At 49.4% G+C, this 16,675-nt stretch overlaps 1 protein-coding gene and 1 long non-coding RNA gene across 9 annotated transcripts in view; both read right to left on the bottom strand.

The window, feature by feature from the left end:
* The window catches only part of DIP2C (disco interacting protein 2 homolog C), a 204,834-nt gene that overhangs the window by 146,267 nt on the left and 41,892 nt on the right, over positions 1-16,675 (bottom strand). The gene's annotated exons all lie outside the window — the stretch shown is intronic.
* The window catches only part of LOC107196173, a 12,378-nt gene continuing 2,081 nt past the window's right edge, over positions 6,379-16,675 (bottom strand). The window contains exons 2-6 of one of the 2 annotated variants that reach the window (XR_001517537.2): positions 15,081-15,175; positions 14,880-14,973; positions 14,677-14,770; positions 13,230-13,418; positions 6,379-12,415 (exon numbers count right to left, since the gene is read on the bottom strand). This is a non-coding gene — a long non-coding RNA (uncharacterized LOC107196173). Of the gene's footprint in view, positions 12,416-13,189; positions 13,419-14,676; positions 14,771-14,879; positions 14,974-15,080; positions 15,176-16,675 lie in introns of both variants that reach the window. The other variant, XR_003048440.1, reaches the window with a different exon arrangement.

The raw sequence follows: 16,675 nt of genomic DNA on the forward strand, positions 1-16,675 counted from the left end.
CCTCCTCCTGCCCAACCTCATCTGGACAGGACACCTTCCCGAAACCCCATCTCCGGAGCAAAGGCTCGCGGCCTTTGGAGCCCAGCCCTCGCCATCCCACTCTGGGGGCCCAGTGACCGGAACTAGCGCCTGCTCTCCGGATCGTGGAACGTCTGACGCTCCCACGTTCACCTGCAGTGTTGGAAGAAGGGGAGATCTCACGGGAGGGCCTGAGCAGCTGGAAGGCGCTGCCTCCTGGCCAGCCAGGACCCACAGCCTCCCTCGAGTCCCCGCCCTGTGCTTCCGGGGGGGCCCGCACAAACCGTGGAGGGATGGTTAGGCTTGAGCTGAACGAAGTGTTCAAGCCTACCTTTCACTTGTCAAAGTCAACACCGCAACATGGATTCCGTGCATTTCGTCACTAAAACCAAACTAATTAGCTACACTTACCACAGTCGACGTAGGCATTTTTCCTCATTGGTATAATTTGTAAGCCAACCTCTCACACTCACCCCTGCTGTATTTTTTCTCCAGAACCACCAGACAGTTACTCACTTGCAGGACAAATAACACTCAGATTTTTTTTTAAAAAAAAATACCATTAATTTCCATAGAAGCTAACAAATCCCTATTGATTTGAGCTTTGCACCTAAAGTCATGCTGGTGACTGAATAAAATTTGCCTTTTCATCCATTTACCTTATAAATAGATAAAAGCACTAAGCCCATGAGATAGAAAGATGGGAAATATCAGGATAAAATATTCTCAAGGAAAAATTCAGGGATAAACAGAAAGAAACCATCACGTCCTACATCACATCCGCCTCGCCGGCATCCCGAACATCACGACAATGGAGCGGGACCCTCCTCGGAAACCCGCTCAGTGTTAACCCCTCCGTGCCAACGGGCCTTGAGTGGGAGGTCACGAAGTCACCCACAGGAAGTACCTGAGCTGGGTCCTCAACAATGGAGTGAGAGCAAGACTAGGTCCCACAAATGCTGAAACTTTCGTGCAATAAATTTTTACATTTCAGTGACGAACTATGTGCCCACCTAAAAGAAGAGATGGAAAACTGTATTCAAACATCACTCTACCTTTGAAGTGAAGAACGAACACGATGGTCACACAAGACGAAGAAAAACATTCATGCTGGTTTGTTTGGTTTTCACTGCACAGAGTGTTCCACACGTGAACATTCCGCCATTCTCCGTTTCATACTGATGGGCGTTTGGGTTGTTTGCAGGGTGTGTATGTGTGTCTGTTCAGGGTTTCGGTTTTTCAGGATTTCCTTGTAGAAGATAAGAATATTGTGGTATGATAACATCTGTCGTTGAACCAACAGGAACTCAGATTACAGCCATACAAAGGGTGTCATATTTTACTGATAATCCATAGAACCATTTTCTTATATTCAGATACACACAAATGCAGCACCTAGTCACCCAGGCACTCCTCAGATCTTAAATTTGTAATGCATATTTTAAAAGTTTTTCCAATTGAGTAAATAATATGGAAACATGAGAATGTGAAGTATACCTTTAGCAAGGAACTGCATTTTATCAATACTCTCAATATACGGCCATGAATGTTTTTCTTCATCTTGTGTGACCATTGCTGCTCACGGAAAGCCCACCGTCTCCTGGAGTCTCAACTGGGGACCCCCTCCTCAGGGGAGGCCCCTGCCTGCCCCCACCTCCATCCCTCACCAGCAAGGTCAGGAGCCCCGTGAGCTCCCATCCTGGGGCAAGAACCTAAGATGACACCAACCTCTGCCTCGCCGGCCAAACGCCGGGCAAGTCCTTGCGCTCCACTTTTCACCCTGCCTCCGCAGACTCGAAGGGCCATGGTGCAGGCGCCCACAGTGCTCGGGGCCTAAGCACCGTGTGTGCCAGAGAAAGGAAGCCCGCGCTCAGTGTCCGCCATGCAGCCGCACTGCATGGCATTTGGGGGTCTCCCTCAGTCTCCCCACCAGAGGTACAATCGTGAGACGAGTCCGTCGTTCACTCTTGAGCCCCCCGGTCAACCCAGGGCCTGGCACATACGTAGGACTCACTGAATGCTTTCTGAAGCATGTGATCACTGGAGTAAATGCAACAAGGCCACTTTCTGCTGCAAAGTCAAAGGGCCTTTGGCAGAGGGACTGTGCCATCCCCAACATCCAGCACCACAGCCCCGTTGGGGGTGGCAGGCGTGTCCCATGAGCCCATACCAAGAAAAGTGAGTAATGGAATAATTTAGCATCTACCTTGGCTCTTTCTTACAATGAGGCAGGATATAAACTTTTATGTATGTATGTATGTATGTATGTATGTATGTATGTATGTATGTATGTATGTATGTATTTCGGCGAGGTAACCCTTGGTTGACCTCACAGATTGCAAGGACCTTGTCAGCTTACAGTCCTTTATTTTTTACTTTTTACGCCTACAGCACCTGGTCTTCCTAGGTGGTCTCCCATCCAAGTACTAACCAGGCCCGACCCTGCTTAGCTTCCGAGATCAGACAGAATCAGGCTTGTTCAGTGCGTCAGGATATAAACTTTTAAATAACTACTTATATTTGTGTAAGAATCAGAACTCTGAAAGCAGTCATTTTTTGACTTCTTAAGTTAACTAACTATGCGGCACTGATCAGAAGGGGAAGCTTATTGTTATGATGATGATGAAAGCCACTATGCTGAGGGCTCAGAGGCAAGACTCAAGGCTGCGTGCACTCGACACACAGGTCACGTCTCTTTCCTCAGCTGCCCTATCTGTCAGAAGGGATAACACCTTCTCCACCACAATATAAAAACTATAGAGTTATGAAAATGATCACAAACAAAATAACCTTGCTGTTTTTAAATGAAATTCATTACATTAATGTAAATATTTAACAAGCCATCGTGCTATGGTTGGTACTGAACTTTCCTCCTTATGAGACAAACCACTTACTCACCCGTTTACTCTATAGATATTTGTTCGAATGTTACAAATCCTATCCTTTAGGCGATATAAAGGCAAACGAGACAGTTTCTGCTTGGAAGAGGATTAAAATCCAGGTGGGAAGAAGCCTCACACTCTGAACCACCAACACAATGAGACCTGAGGGTGCCCGAGTTCCTCTGGGGGTCCGCGGTGGTGCCCACCTGCATCAGCGCCAGCTCATGCTCGGGCCCCTACATTCAGGAGTGAGCATCACCAGCAACTGATAGAGATACAGGAGCCACCCGTGACAAGTTCACCAACTGGCGGAGGACGTGAGTAAAGCACGTGAAGTGCACACGCAGACAAGCAAACAGCACATGACGCTGTCCCATACCAGTCACTTCCCCAGAGCTGCCTGCAGGCTCCTTTGTGGCCCTGAGGCCTGTGCCCGCTCCTGCCTGGGCCACACATGGAATGTGGGTGGGGGACACCAAGTGACAGGGACGCAGAGACAAGAAACACTACTTAATTAATGCTATACGTTTCACTATGTGTCAGCCGATAACCAATGCTTGCCAGAAACTGCGAATAGTGAAGACATTTTAAACTGGTTAAATGGGTTTGTTTCATGATTTACTCCTAATACATGAGACATCATAAAACTAGGCCCGGTCATAATTATGTAAGTCTGTAAAAATGTCCTTGAACTATTTCTGTCCCTTCATATTTTTATATCAAATGAGCCTAAGGTTAGAAGAGTATAAATTATATTACTGACAACAGCTGGGATGACATGAGGGCAGAACTTACACCCACAAGGTACTGACTGACCCCAATTTCTCTCCTTTTTGTATGTGGAAATAGGGGAGAACCGAGGCGTTGGGGCGGAATGTGGGCCCCCACCCCCGCCCCGCAGTGCTGCAGGGCTGCTGATGGAGCCAAGCACCACGAAGGCTCCACCTACGTCACCACTCAGGACCATGGCCGGCGTCCTCCTCTGGACACTGTTAGCAGCCACTGCCAAGTCCGGGCTGGAAGAAGTTGGCCTGATGACCAGTCACCCGAGGAAAACTGCCCCATGTCCTTTCAAACCAGGACTCAAAGCTGCCCGATAAACCAACAGAGAAAAGAGCTTAGTTCTCACACAAAAGGAAGATGGGGAGCACGGGAGCAGTGTTACTTGAGGAGGTGCAGCCTCCGTCCACACGCGCCCTCCTCCGCCCCGTCACTGTCCTGCTCTGCCCCAGCTGAGCACCAACCCTTTGGTTCAAGCTCTCTACCAATAAAGGACTCCAATACGGACTTTCCCTCATCCAAATGGCCATCCCCACACAGCACACACTAGTAGGACACATACTTTCTGTGGGTGACGAACCGCAATCCCACTCAGACCCCACATGGAATCAATCGACAGAAAGCCAGCCCAGGGTCCCTCGTCCCCTCCTGCCTCTCTCCACCGTGCTGGATAACCCCTCCTGTCCAGCACCCCTAGGGCCACAGTGGTCACACATCCTCTGAGTCACTCATTCCTCAAATCCAAAGGAACAAGGGCATGCGGCTTCAAAAAATGCCCACGCCATGGAAGCTGATGCTCTTCATTCTCTTTGGTGTGAGAACAAAGTCAGCCTTCACATGAAGCTGAGCGAGACGTCTATGCCAGGCCAGGAGGGGTGTAAGCACCTCTGACACCACGAGTGAGCTCGCAGTTTACGTTTAACCACCACTGACAAAATGAAAGCCGGTGTGTATCGTCTTTCTGTCACAAGTAAGGAAAACCCCACTACGGGCCATGGAACTTTCTGCATCAGACAAATGTGAGTCCCCCATGCCTGCTTCCTAAACTGAAGTGACCAAGGCCTTGTGGCACCAGGAGACTAGAAACAAAATAAGCAAAGAAAGAACAGTCAGCCGAAGAGGCGCTTCAAACCACAGCCTCCCAGGGTGTGAGCTGGGGTCAGAGAGCCAGAACCCCACCTCTCCTTGTAGGGGACAGAACAAATGCCACCTCCTCGTTTGGGGGACAGGAGCCTCTAACCTTAAATCCAACACAGAGGCTCTTCACTAAAATGGTTAGAAATGAGCCAGCCAGGCACAGAGGGCGAAGGACTTACTAAGACATCCTGTTTGAACGCAATACCCAGCAAAATCAGAAGTTGAAGGAGTTTACAGAAATGTCAACTCATTCAAGTGTGACTCTCTTCTACCTGTGTGATACTCGCACACAAATCCGGTGAGCCGTCTCTTCCTAACCACAAATCAAACCCCATGATAAAGATCAGGGGGAAACCACAGGGAACAAGTTAGAGGTCAAGAACAGATAAAATCACGCCAAAGCACAACCTCTTGACCAGCTTTACGGTAAAGGAAGGAATGGTGAATCTGTGGGCCACTCATCGCCAACCAGTGGACTGCGAATCAGGAGGTCGGTAAAGAAAATGGGTGATCAAGGCCAAGGTGGATGTCGACCTGAAATGGGCTAAGGACACTGCCCAAGTCACCGAATCAAACCCCTCGTCCGAGAGCTGTGGGCCCACAGTCACTGTCGATGCCAGCCAGGGCCCGCCTCCTCACTGCCCCTCCATCTGCCTGCCACATCTGTGCTGCTTAAGAATACTGAAGAAAGATAAGTCATGAGTTTCAAAACAACACAGATTTTTAGCATAAAATGCAAGCTAAAATTTAAAGAAATGGTAAGAAACACTGGTAAATTAACCTAAATACAGTCTACTAAATACTCGAACTGAAAACTACTCCTCCTATAAATCAGATGAATTCAGACTCACCCATTTTTTAAAATTTCACTTGTGTATATAAAATGATCTAGTTCCTTTTTCTCTTTGAATAGATGAATAATCCCATAAACAATTAGTTATTTCATTTCAGGGAAAAGGCTAAAATCATTTTTAAAGTCCCTACCACAAAACACTTATTATTCATCTCTCTGCTTTATAATAAAAGGAGTTTTCAGCTTCAAGCATCTACAACACAGCTTTTATTAAGTAGCATTTATGTGACTAGACAAGAGATTATCAAGGACCACTTGGTCTGAGCTTTTAGAACCCACAGAACACGTGTTCCACAGCAAAGGGAGAAGACACCAGAGTCACTGAAATGTTCTGCCTTTGCCTTCAGGCAGAGGAAAGGCCAAAGAAATGCCCAGTGTCTACCAAAAATGAGGCAAAGCAGTCCTCAGACAAGCAGTTACTTCTAACTACATCCCTTATCACCATCACCAAAATAAACATGCAAGATAATTTCAGCATAATTAGCTTCTGATCCCACCCAAATCAGGCTGAAGCGTTTACAGACATAGGAATGGTTTGTATATCATTAGAATCCGAATATGGAATTTGAATAGAAACAAACACCTTTCATTACAAGTACTCTGAACTTCTCCAGCATAAATCCATAAAAGAACATAAATCCATAAAATTCCTGTCAGTTAATTCTATCCTGCAGGTGGAGAAGGGGCTCGCCACACCCCACAGACAGGCAAACCCCTGGAAGGGTCATTAAATTAGCATCCTCTGAGCGTCGGCGTCAACCGGCACCGCCGTGGGTACTGAAGTCTAGATAAGCGATGCCAGCTTCATGGCTTCAGTCGTGACAACTTCTACTGTGGCTTTTTTGGTTCCTCAGAGAACCTGGGAGTGCTGCTTAGAGCCCAGGCTCAGGGCTGCACGTTGAAGTAATGCACAGTGACCAGGATTCTAATTTGGTGGTGTGCGCAAGAATATCAAACATTTAAGAACTTTAAGTGGGGTACCAGAGTCAGGCTTTTTCAGGAATATCATTTCTGTCTGGCACGGGCCTAGGCCATCTCCCACGACATGTGGGACAAGAGGAAGATGGCAACTGAGCCAGACTGCCAGGCTCCGCACAGGGGACAGGTGGAGTCCAGCTGGTCAAAGGTGTGGAGACATGAGCACGTAAGGGCTCACACCAAGGTTTTAGAAGGGTTTGGAGCGTCTCGTGTACACGCCTGGGCAGCTGGACCAACAGGAGCACTCTAGACACATCAGGACACCTCTGGTCAATCCAAACTGTGGGAATGAGCGACAGGCAAAGGGAGGGCGGCATGGGGAGCAGTGTGGGTTCACAGAGTCTGTCCCTAAAGTGCTGTGCGTGTGGGGAGGACCTGGTTTGACCGTTGTGTCACCTGAGGGCCTGATGGAGCCGGAGCCACAGGGCCACATCTTCCCTGCTCAGCCACCAGGGGGCAGACGCCCTGTGCTGTGGACTGAATGTGTGTGTCTCCCAGATTCATGGGATGACACTGTAACCCCCACGTCGTGGTGTCAGGAGGTAGGGCCTCTGGGAGGTGATGAGGCTGTGAGGGTGCAGCCCTCGCGATGGAATTACTGTCCTTGTAAAGAGACCCAGAGAGCCCCTTCGCCCCTTCGCCCCTTCCAGGTGAGGATGCAGGAGAAGATGACCCTGCTGGCGCCTTGACCTCCGACGTCCAGCCTCCAGGCCATGAGATGTGAATGTCTGTTGGTTAAGGCCAGTCTAGGGCACCCTGTTACAGAAGCCTGAGCTGGCCCTCTGTGTAGGAAGGCCCCCAGCAACCCGCCTGGCCACGGTAGTCCACGCCCAGAACCCTAGCTGACGACAGGACTTCTCCCGGGTCCTCTTCCTGCACCCTCTGACTACGCTTTCATCAGAACAGTGAGATGATCTCACAGGTACGTTTTGGAACAATCTCCGTTTTGCTTCCTTTCCAGTCTCAGAGAAGTGCTGTCATGACCATGGCTGCAGCCCCAGCTCCTCAACTCTGAAGGTGCTTTCACGCATGGGACCCCCTTAAGTGACAGCTGCCCGGGAAGTCCACAGAAAGGATGCGGGTGCTGACAAGCAAACAGCCAGCACAGGGGGCAGCCAGTCCTTTACCCGAGCCCCAGCGGCAGCAGGGTCGATCAGACTGGACCAATGTTTTCCGAGGCTCACCAGAAACAAGCTCTCTCACGCAGGTATGACCTTCCTGGGCGATGAACTGTGCGCATCGGCAGCCAGCTCTGCCAAGAGTTATGGCACATGACCCACCCACATGGGCAAACACACTGCTGGGGAACCGCTAAACCTCCAGGCGCCCCGCCCCGCATGACCTGGATGATTCACCTCTGTCTACGCCCACTTTTACTTCCTCGTGTGTGGTTAATAGAAAACCAAAAGGCTGGCTTTCTTCCAGCCAATCACCTGCTCTACACAACTACACGCGTTTTAAATTATAAGGCTTTGATAACTTCACAGAAAAAAGTCATAAGTCATTATCACCAATCCACAGAATCAATAAATTTCCAGCTAATCAGGCAAGAAATCTAAAATGAAGCTACATTAAAGTTTACAACATTCAACTATAGTTTAAAAATGCACCCATGCTTCAAAAATCACCATTCCCATTTTAGATGTCGAAATGCACATGAGGAAAACAGAAATGCACTCAAGTCTTTTTGCAGTCTTTACTCAGGAACTCCCACGTTTAAACTACAGCGGGTATGGAGGAGCTGGCTGCAGCAGGGAGAGAGAACAGCGGGCCCCCAGTCCGCCTGCATCTCGTGGGGGCAGAGAGTGTGCCTTTTACGAACAGGGACCTGGAGTGGGATGGAGGTGGCCTGGCCAGAGGCCAGTCAGAGAAAGTTCACCACGGGCCAGCTTGTCCCGGCGGGGACTAAAACGGCCAAATGCTGGCTCTGAGCTCAGGTGCCAGGAAGGGGAGATGCGTGAGCAGAGTTTGGTTGGCAAGCATTTGCTCCCACTGATGGGTGGGGTGAGCAGCTCAGCTTGCCACGCACAGAGGTGGATCTGGAGGGCCTGGGCTGGCCCCAGGTCCACGGGCACCAGGCCTCTTACTGAGCGCACATGGGAAGGCAGAGTTTTTGCAGCGAGAAAAGGCTGAGGGACTTTTCAGCCATCCTGTCCAGCAGGACACAGGGCTCAGGATTGTTCCCAGCACACAGACGTCAGGTCTGTATGCTCTGGACACATCCCAACAGGCTCTCAAGGTCAGCTGAGCTCTTGGGCCCTTGCGTTACATTTCTCCTCCTGCAGGAGTCCCCAGAAGGGCTTCGGCGTTTTGTACTAACCCCCGCATCATGCGCTCGCTCCTGTTTCCTACAACCGTGACACCACCACAGCAGCCCTGACACGCAGCACAGGACCACACGTTGTTTCTCAGTGAGCCAGGGAACTTCAGGGAGTCACAACAAGACGTGACTGGGATTCCCTGGAGGGCAGGCCAGGGTTGGAAAAGACAAATCTACCGAGAACCAGAGCGCTGAGTCTCTCTTGTGGGAAGGGGCAACACCGTGTCACCTGTCTAACCGCACTTCGCATCCTACAACGACTGTGGTGGCGACCAGCCCCACCAGACAGGCTGTGGAGACTTAACAGTGCTGATGTATAAAGACAGCGAGTTCCGTGGCCATGAGCCAAGAACTTACCTCACACCTCGAAAACATGCAGAATGACCTTCCCAGAAATGCCCTGCCACCACCAGTCCGCCTGGGAAACATCTGATGGTCACATTCAAGTTCTGACATGTCAACTATTATGCACAAAATTCATGTGAACATTATTTATTACAAAGTACATTAAAAAATTCAACAAATTATGCAATTTTATTGTTTCAAATAGTAAATTGGGTGAATTCTGTATCCCACACTCAAACATGGATTAACATGATTCAGGACTTCTATCTCTCATGTGCTTTCAAGTTTTATTTTAATACCCAACGCATAAAAGCCTAGTCTCCCTGAGAGAGTGGAGAATTATTTCCAACACTACACATGTTATTAACGAGATCACACTGTGACCGAAATGTCCTTTTTTAAAAGACCCACTGTTTTAATACATCCAAAGAAGATCTGTTTCTGTCCAATTCTCTTTTCCACCGTAGTTTAAATGCCTGTCCTAGAAACCACCTCTAGTTATAACTCAGGGCACTGTGAAAGCTGATATAATGTAGCCATTTTGAAAAGACCTGGAGGAAAAGAACAGAAACCCTGCATCCAGGTCCTACTGCTGCTCTAACAAATCGTCACACTGTTACTCAATTTTCGCTCTGAAGCTCAGATGTCTCGCTGGCTGAGCTCAAGGTTCGGGCAGGGCTGCTTCCTCGTGAGGCTCCAAGAGCCCTTCCCTTGTCCTTTCCAGCTTTTCCAGGCTCCTACGTCACCCATCCTCTGCTCACGTCATGGCTCCTTCTCTAACTGTGACCCTTCTCCCTCTCATCAGGGCCCTGTGATGACACTGGGCCACCGAATGACCCCAGACCATCTCCCCATCTCAAGACCCTTAAATCAGTCGTGTCTGCAAAGTCTCTTCTGCCCAGCCGGGTAGCACTCACAGGTTCTGGGGATCTAGTCATGGATATCTTTGGGGGCCATGATTCTGTTTCCACAAATGCTAAGTAAAACTACTTAGAGAATGTCTGTGGTAATTTTCTGTTGAACCTAAATTTAGGACCCAAATCTCGTATCACGTGACAACAACATTAATCACGAACATGGTCATGGAAATGTCAACCAACGTGATTTAAGAAAATACTGAGTGCTCAACACATTTCCAGAGCTCTGTGGTGTGGAGAACACAGAAATGTGCACACATGCACACACACACACACAGACACACATATAGACACTCTCCCCCAAAACCTAAAATCAAATATAGAGAGTTTCAACTTTAATACTCTAAATCTTATCTCATTATAATGAACAGCCTCTTGATTATATACATTTTTAGAGTACTGGCTTTCTTTTTCTTTTTAAAGTAACTATCCAGAAAAAATATATATATTTATTTCTCCAAAACTACAGAGATGGATTTCTTTCAAAAACACTTTTCTCGATTCTATTATCTCATACGAACTAAACAGATATATTAAAGGAAAAAGAACCATTTAAGTTCATGCGGGGGGGTTGCCTATGATTTCACCAAGCACAATTTACTCTTGGCCAGTTAGAGATCAGCGATACCAAAACTTGGGGAAAAGGAAAAACATAAACTTGCACTCAGGACCAGGCCATATATTATGGGTTTTCTCAATCAAATTGTTGGCTTGCAGCTTTTCCTACACATTCTCGATATTGGTTTCTTACAAAAGCTGAAGTTCAAGGATGCTGGAAAGTCTGCCAGTATCTGAAAACTCTACAAAGCACAGGCAAAGCAGAAATCATGAACGATGAAACTGCTGTGAGACAATACAGGAGATCTCAGCATTGAGATCACTGCACACCTCAAGCATCTAGAAACGGTGAGAACAGGGGACACCTAGCGTGTGTGTGCACACGTGGTGTGTATCTGCGCACGTGGTGTGTGTCTGCGCATGTGCGTGCACAGGGGGTTCAGTTCTCTCTTCCTGCAGGAGACGCACCCAGTGCTGACGTTACCTGAGAAGCACAACCTCATTGCTTCAGTGTAGAGGGTGGTCACTACAGTGTCATCAGCCACCAGGACTTAAACATGGAACATTTTACATCCAAGTGAAGTCTGCGCCTTAAAATGGGGACCTGGGGCAGCATGACGGAATTTCTACAACTGTCTCATCTCAACTACTAGCTTTGGGGGAATCTTAGGAAATCATAAGCCAAACCTATTAATTTCGCCAGATTCCAGTATTTCCTGAAACATTCTTTCAATTTGCCACTCAGGATTTCCTGCCAAATCTAGTAAAGTCTAAATTCCTCATCACTACGGATGACAAGATCGATGGACTCCCTGCCCTTAGCACTGGCCTACACACAAACTGTTATTTACACAAGACTGTGCTTGAGGCCAATTCTCAACAGAAACAAGAAACCATAAAATTTCATTATCCCCATTTTGGATTTGAATATGAAGGTTGTTACCAACTCAGGTCCCTAATTTAGACCACAGAACAAATGTTTCTAAAGCATGGCACGTGTTTAACTTCATGCTGTCCACATGTTTTCAATATTAACGGCCTCAAAACTACTGACGTCATAACTCACCATACTTGCAGGTTATTTAACCACAAAATAATGATGATTATGCGATAAAAATGCCTTCTTAGGGATTCTATCACACCACAACGATCCAAACTAATAAGGCAGGAAGTTTAGACTTATACATATACAGCCAGCAAAGGGACGTCCTCCACCAAACAAAGTAAGAAAAGCCTATAGGAGAGCCACTGAAGAACTGGAACAAAATATTACAAAATGGCTTGCGGTCTCCCCAGCCACAGGCATCACGGCCTCCTGCTAAGAAGGCACCATTTCCACGCACTTGCCTTTCCGGCCCATCTCAAAGGTCCCCACGTGTGAGACCTTCTGGCAGCCCACGGAAAGTTAATCACTCCACCTCCAGTATCCACAACTCTTCAGGTACCGCCTGGCTCCACGCTGCAGTGCCATGTTGGACGCGGCCATCTTCCTAAATGGGATCCTGCAGGTGCCGAGGTGTCTGGCACTGAGGAGCATCAATAAGTGCTGAGTGAACATACGTAAAGCGGCCAGTCCACGCTCTTCACCATGTTTTCAGATCTCCAAGTTGTGTCTTCAGAATGAACTCTGTGTAATGTGGAAGGAAGGAAGGAAAGGCCATGACAGACCCACCCTCCTGCAGCCTGGCAAGAACTGCTTGTCAGCTCACAAGCTCCATCACTGGGCAGAGCACCCTTGGGACCTGCGGGCTCCATCCGCACCTCAGGAGACGGCCCCACCTCCAGCACCGTTAAACAAGGACCGCTGCACCGCCCACCATACTTCTCCTCTGGGGATTTAAACCCTCGCGAATATGGAAGCACGTCCCACCACTCAAGGACTCCTTGCCAACGAAATAACGAAGCCCCACTCCGCTCCTAAAAAGGAACATCCCTGTGACCTGAACCCGGCTGCCCTAGAGCTGGGGAGAAGTGTGCGGGCACACCTGTGGGATGGCCAACCTGGTGCCGAAGGCTGCTAGAGCCTCACCACGGGCGGCAGACTGTAGTCGGAGGAGGCTGCCTGGCAGTTCCCTGACCGGCGACCAGACCCGCTGACACGAACGACCCCACTGCCTCGCTCCTGTAGCCGGGGCCACGCAGAACCACTCCGCTTCTGCACCGGAGGTGACAACTCATGGCAGAACATGTGATGAGCCCGTCACCATCGCCAGGGCGGAGCACAGAGCAGGCCATACAATGTCCTGCTCATTGCACTGGGCTGTCCAAGGGAAGGGCACTGGGTCTGTCGTCAGGGCTTCTAAAGGTCCAAAGCATCCTCACTCCGGTCCCTCCCAGGGGCCTGAGAGGCCCTGTCAGTGGTCCTGCACAACCCTGGGTATGGGAAGGCCTCCCCTCTGACCTGCCAGACCGGTGCCCCGAGGAAGCAGTTAATCACTCACTGGCGTGCTGGGACACGCTCGAGAGCCAGCAGTCTACGAGCGTGTGCTCTGGGGGCTGATGCCATCAGGCTTCGGTTCAGACGTGAAGATGACGCTGTACAACCGCACTCCTTTGGTGTCACAGAAGAAGGGCTCCACTTCCACGCACACCACTACAGCTGCTGTCCTCACTAGCAAAGGCTCAGGGACCTGCTCCCCGACAAGAATCACAACTTATAACCCACAGAATGGGTAAGGGGAAAGATCTAAAATTCGATGCTTAGCATTCTACAAGTTCCAACAAAGCCAAAATGGGTTTACTGAGCCGTCTGTGCCACTATCCCTGAGATCCATGAGTCTCTCGCAACGGTCCCATGGGCCAGGGGTCCAGGGCAGGATGCTGGGCTCACAGCTGACGGCCGATTTGAAAGCATAAGGAGAGGGGGTGCAGCCTAGCTGCAGAGCGGGGTCTCGCCCAGACCACCACCGGGTAGCTGCTGGTGTGTGCACCACAAACAGCAGGCGGGCTGCTGCACTGTTTGCAGCTGCCCCTCACTGCAGGACAAACGGGAAATGTGGGCTCAGAGGAACCGGGCATTCCCTGGGGGCTTGGCGGGTACCCAGCTCAAGCTCATGTGAAAGTGGCAAACATTTCCCAAATATAAAACTGGCAGAAGTGCTGATGTGCAGGTGTCGCGGGACCGAGGTCCCAGGAATGGCAGTTTTCCCTTCTACCCACAATGTCCAGCACTAGGTTTCACTTACTTGGAGAAGCCCTTTGCCAGAATTCCTGAGGCTGTTCCACTTTCCCATCTCAGGCTGATGGGACCTGCCATCTTGTTTGTCCCATACACCCTTTCTCATGGAGGCCAGGCCGCCCGGGCCCCCTGCCCAGAGCCTCTCTCCCCACCAGTCCCTAATCCTCCCTCCCTCCAGGAAGCCCATTTGGATTTCGTAAAAGAACAGCTGAGCATTTCCTTTCACCTCGCTGGCTCTGGACAGAAAAACATTTTATGCTTCCTGTTTAACTTAAGTCTTTTTTTTAAAAAAACTAGAGAACAAAAAGTATAGCTCACACGAGCAGGGGCTGTTTCTTCTTCATGAATGGATCCCTGTCTCCGGCCAACTGGCACTCAACAAGCATTGCCTGAATTAATATCATTAATATTACGTCCAGAAGTTGAAATACAGACACCCCTATTCCTTCACAAACACCCTGGGTCCCCAGGCAGGTGGCCCATGTGAGTAGAATTTGTACTGGAGCCATTTTAAACTGGCCTCCAAATGAATCTTTTAATTTCCAGACTTTTCAGACATACCTTTTGTTTTGTTTTGTTTTCATTATTTTGATTCTTTAAGGCATTATAGCAGCTATAACCAAGGATAAATCCATTTGCCCAATTTTATACAAGTAAAATGTCAAAGAAGATGCAAAATGATATGGAAAGGTATTTTTCGAATCCAATACCTTGGATTTAGCTTGGGTTTAAATGGGAACATGAAGAAGGGAAGAAGTTCTGCAAGGGTGCGGGCACACTTCAGCAATCAGGGAACCTGAAACACTTCAAGGACAAAGTCAGGTATGAGGAAAGACTTCAAGGCAAACTTTTTCTTTGAATTTTGATTTCAAAAGAGCAGACATACCCAAAATATGAACTCTCCCATCCATACCTCTTGTCCCTTGAAAAGACTTGAGACAGTGACGTCATGGGTTGGCCCTCCTCACAGTTGCATCCTTAAAGCCTAATTCAGTCACACCAGCATCCTGCAGAGAGATCACCATCCATCCCCAACAGAAAGGACCACGTTTACACGGACCTGCCCGCTACTTTAAGCACAGGAGAAACTAGAAAGGGAACAGATGTTACTCACCCGCAGAGCCGAGCTCCGTCAGTCAGAAAGGGCCGGCTTCCATGTGAGACGAGCAGTTTGATTATTGAAAGAGCTTGTTACTTGCTGGTTTAAAGCTTAAATCAGAATTTCAAGTGACAATATGGCCCTTCCTAATAGATGTGCACTGAGTTGGTTGCAAGAGCGCTGATTTAGCCACACACTCCCCCTGGTCTTGCTAAATGGACGTTCCCACACCTGTGAGCTGGGTGGGCCGGCACGGGCACATCTGTGGCCTAGAACACCGGTCCCCAAGGGCCAGTGCTCCTATGAGAATCTAATACCTGATGATCTGAGGTAGAGCTGAGGCAGTGATGCTGGCGCTGCGGAGCAGCTACAGACACAGATGAAGCTCTGCTCGCTTGCCCGCCACTCACCACCTGCTGTGCAGCCCCGTTCCTAACAGGCGTGGATGGTGTCAGTCCACACCCGGGGGTTGGGGACCCCTGGCCTAGAAGCTCAAAGGCAGAGAGTTGTGCGCTTACCAGCTCGTCCAGGAAAGAACAGGACCTTGCTTTATATAGGAAAGGGCTATAAAAATTTATAACAAATGAGCAAGGGTGACAGTGAATTAAATTAGCGCCTCTCAGGCCCCTACCACTCAAGGACCCAGGGCAGTGAGGGCAGGGCGCCGGGGCCTCTCAAACCCACTGCAGGCTAGGACTGACACGCAGGGGGTCCGTGGATTCCCGGACGCTAAGAGAAAACACACCATCCACCACTTCACAGGTCAGCTCCTGCTGAGCTGGGAATGCACACTCAGTTCTGGACACCTCTGCCTGGTCAGGGCGCGTCTCACTGGGGCACCTGCTGGGAAACCCACGGGAAATTCTAGCACACCGAACAAGTAGGGTCGTGAAATGATTCACGAGGCAGGGGTTGGGGAGGTGGGGTACTGTCTGTCCCTCAGATTGCCCACAAGCTCCCAGCGCTTACACCTGCACAATTTTGCCTCAAGGAAAAGAAGCTACATCAGGCAAAAAGCATCAGTGGGAATATGTGACACCCTCATTCACCGCTTCTCCTGGCACAACCCCCAAGCCAGCCAGTGCAGGAACTGTGACCCTGTCCTGCATGACAGGGCTAGAGAAAGGACCGACTTCTATAACATCTGCGCATTCCACCCACGTGGAGGTCATTCACCACTAAGAGATGAAAATCGATCGAAAGGCAGAACTTCCCTCAGCCTCGGCACCCACACTTACAAAACGCCAGAACCAACAGATAAAATAATGTGGCATTTTTCCCCTATAAATAGCAGGCATGTGCTGGCATCCGGGTTGAGAGTGAACGCCTGGAATGCACCACCAGACCCAGGAGCGGCTGGCTCAGCTGCGGGAATGCCAGCCAGCTGACGAATCCGCCCGGGAGGAAAGTCAAGCACCTAAATCTGGTTCCCCGGGCTTCATGTTCTCGGCCAGGCTGGAGCGGGCGAGCAACGGTATCAGCTTCCATCCTGGGTAGCCGACTCCTCCCCACTTCTACTGTCACTGCTTCTAACTAAGGATCACTGAAGTGGGAACCTAACAGCAGGTAATTAGAGCAACTGCTACTGAATGACAATGGCACAGGTCCTA

Source organism: Pteropus alecto, unplaced genomic scaffold (genome assembly GCF_000325575.1).
Source record: "Pteropus alecto unplaced genomic scaffold, ASM32557v1 scaffold108, whole genome shotgun sequence".
Lineage (NCBI taxonomy): Eukaryota > Metazoa > Chordata > Mammalia > Chiroptera > Pteropodidae > Pteropus > Pteropus alecto.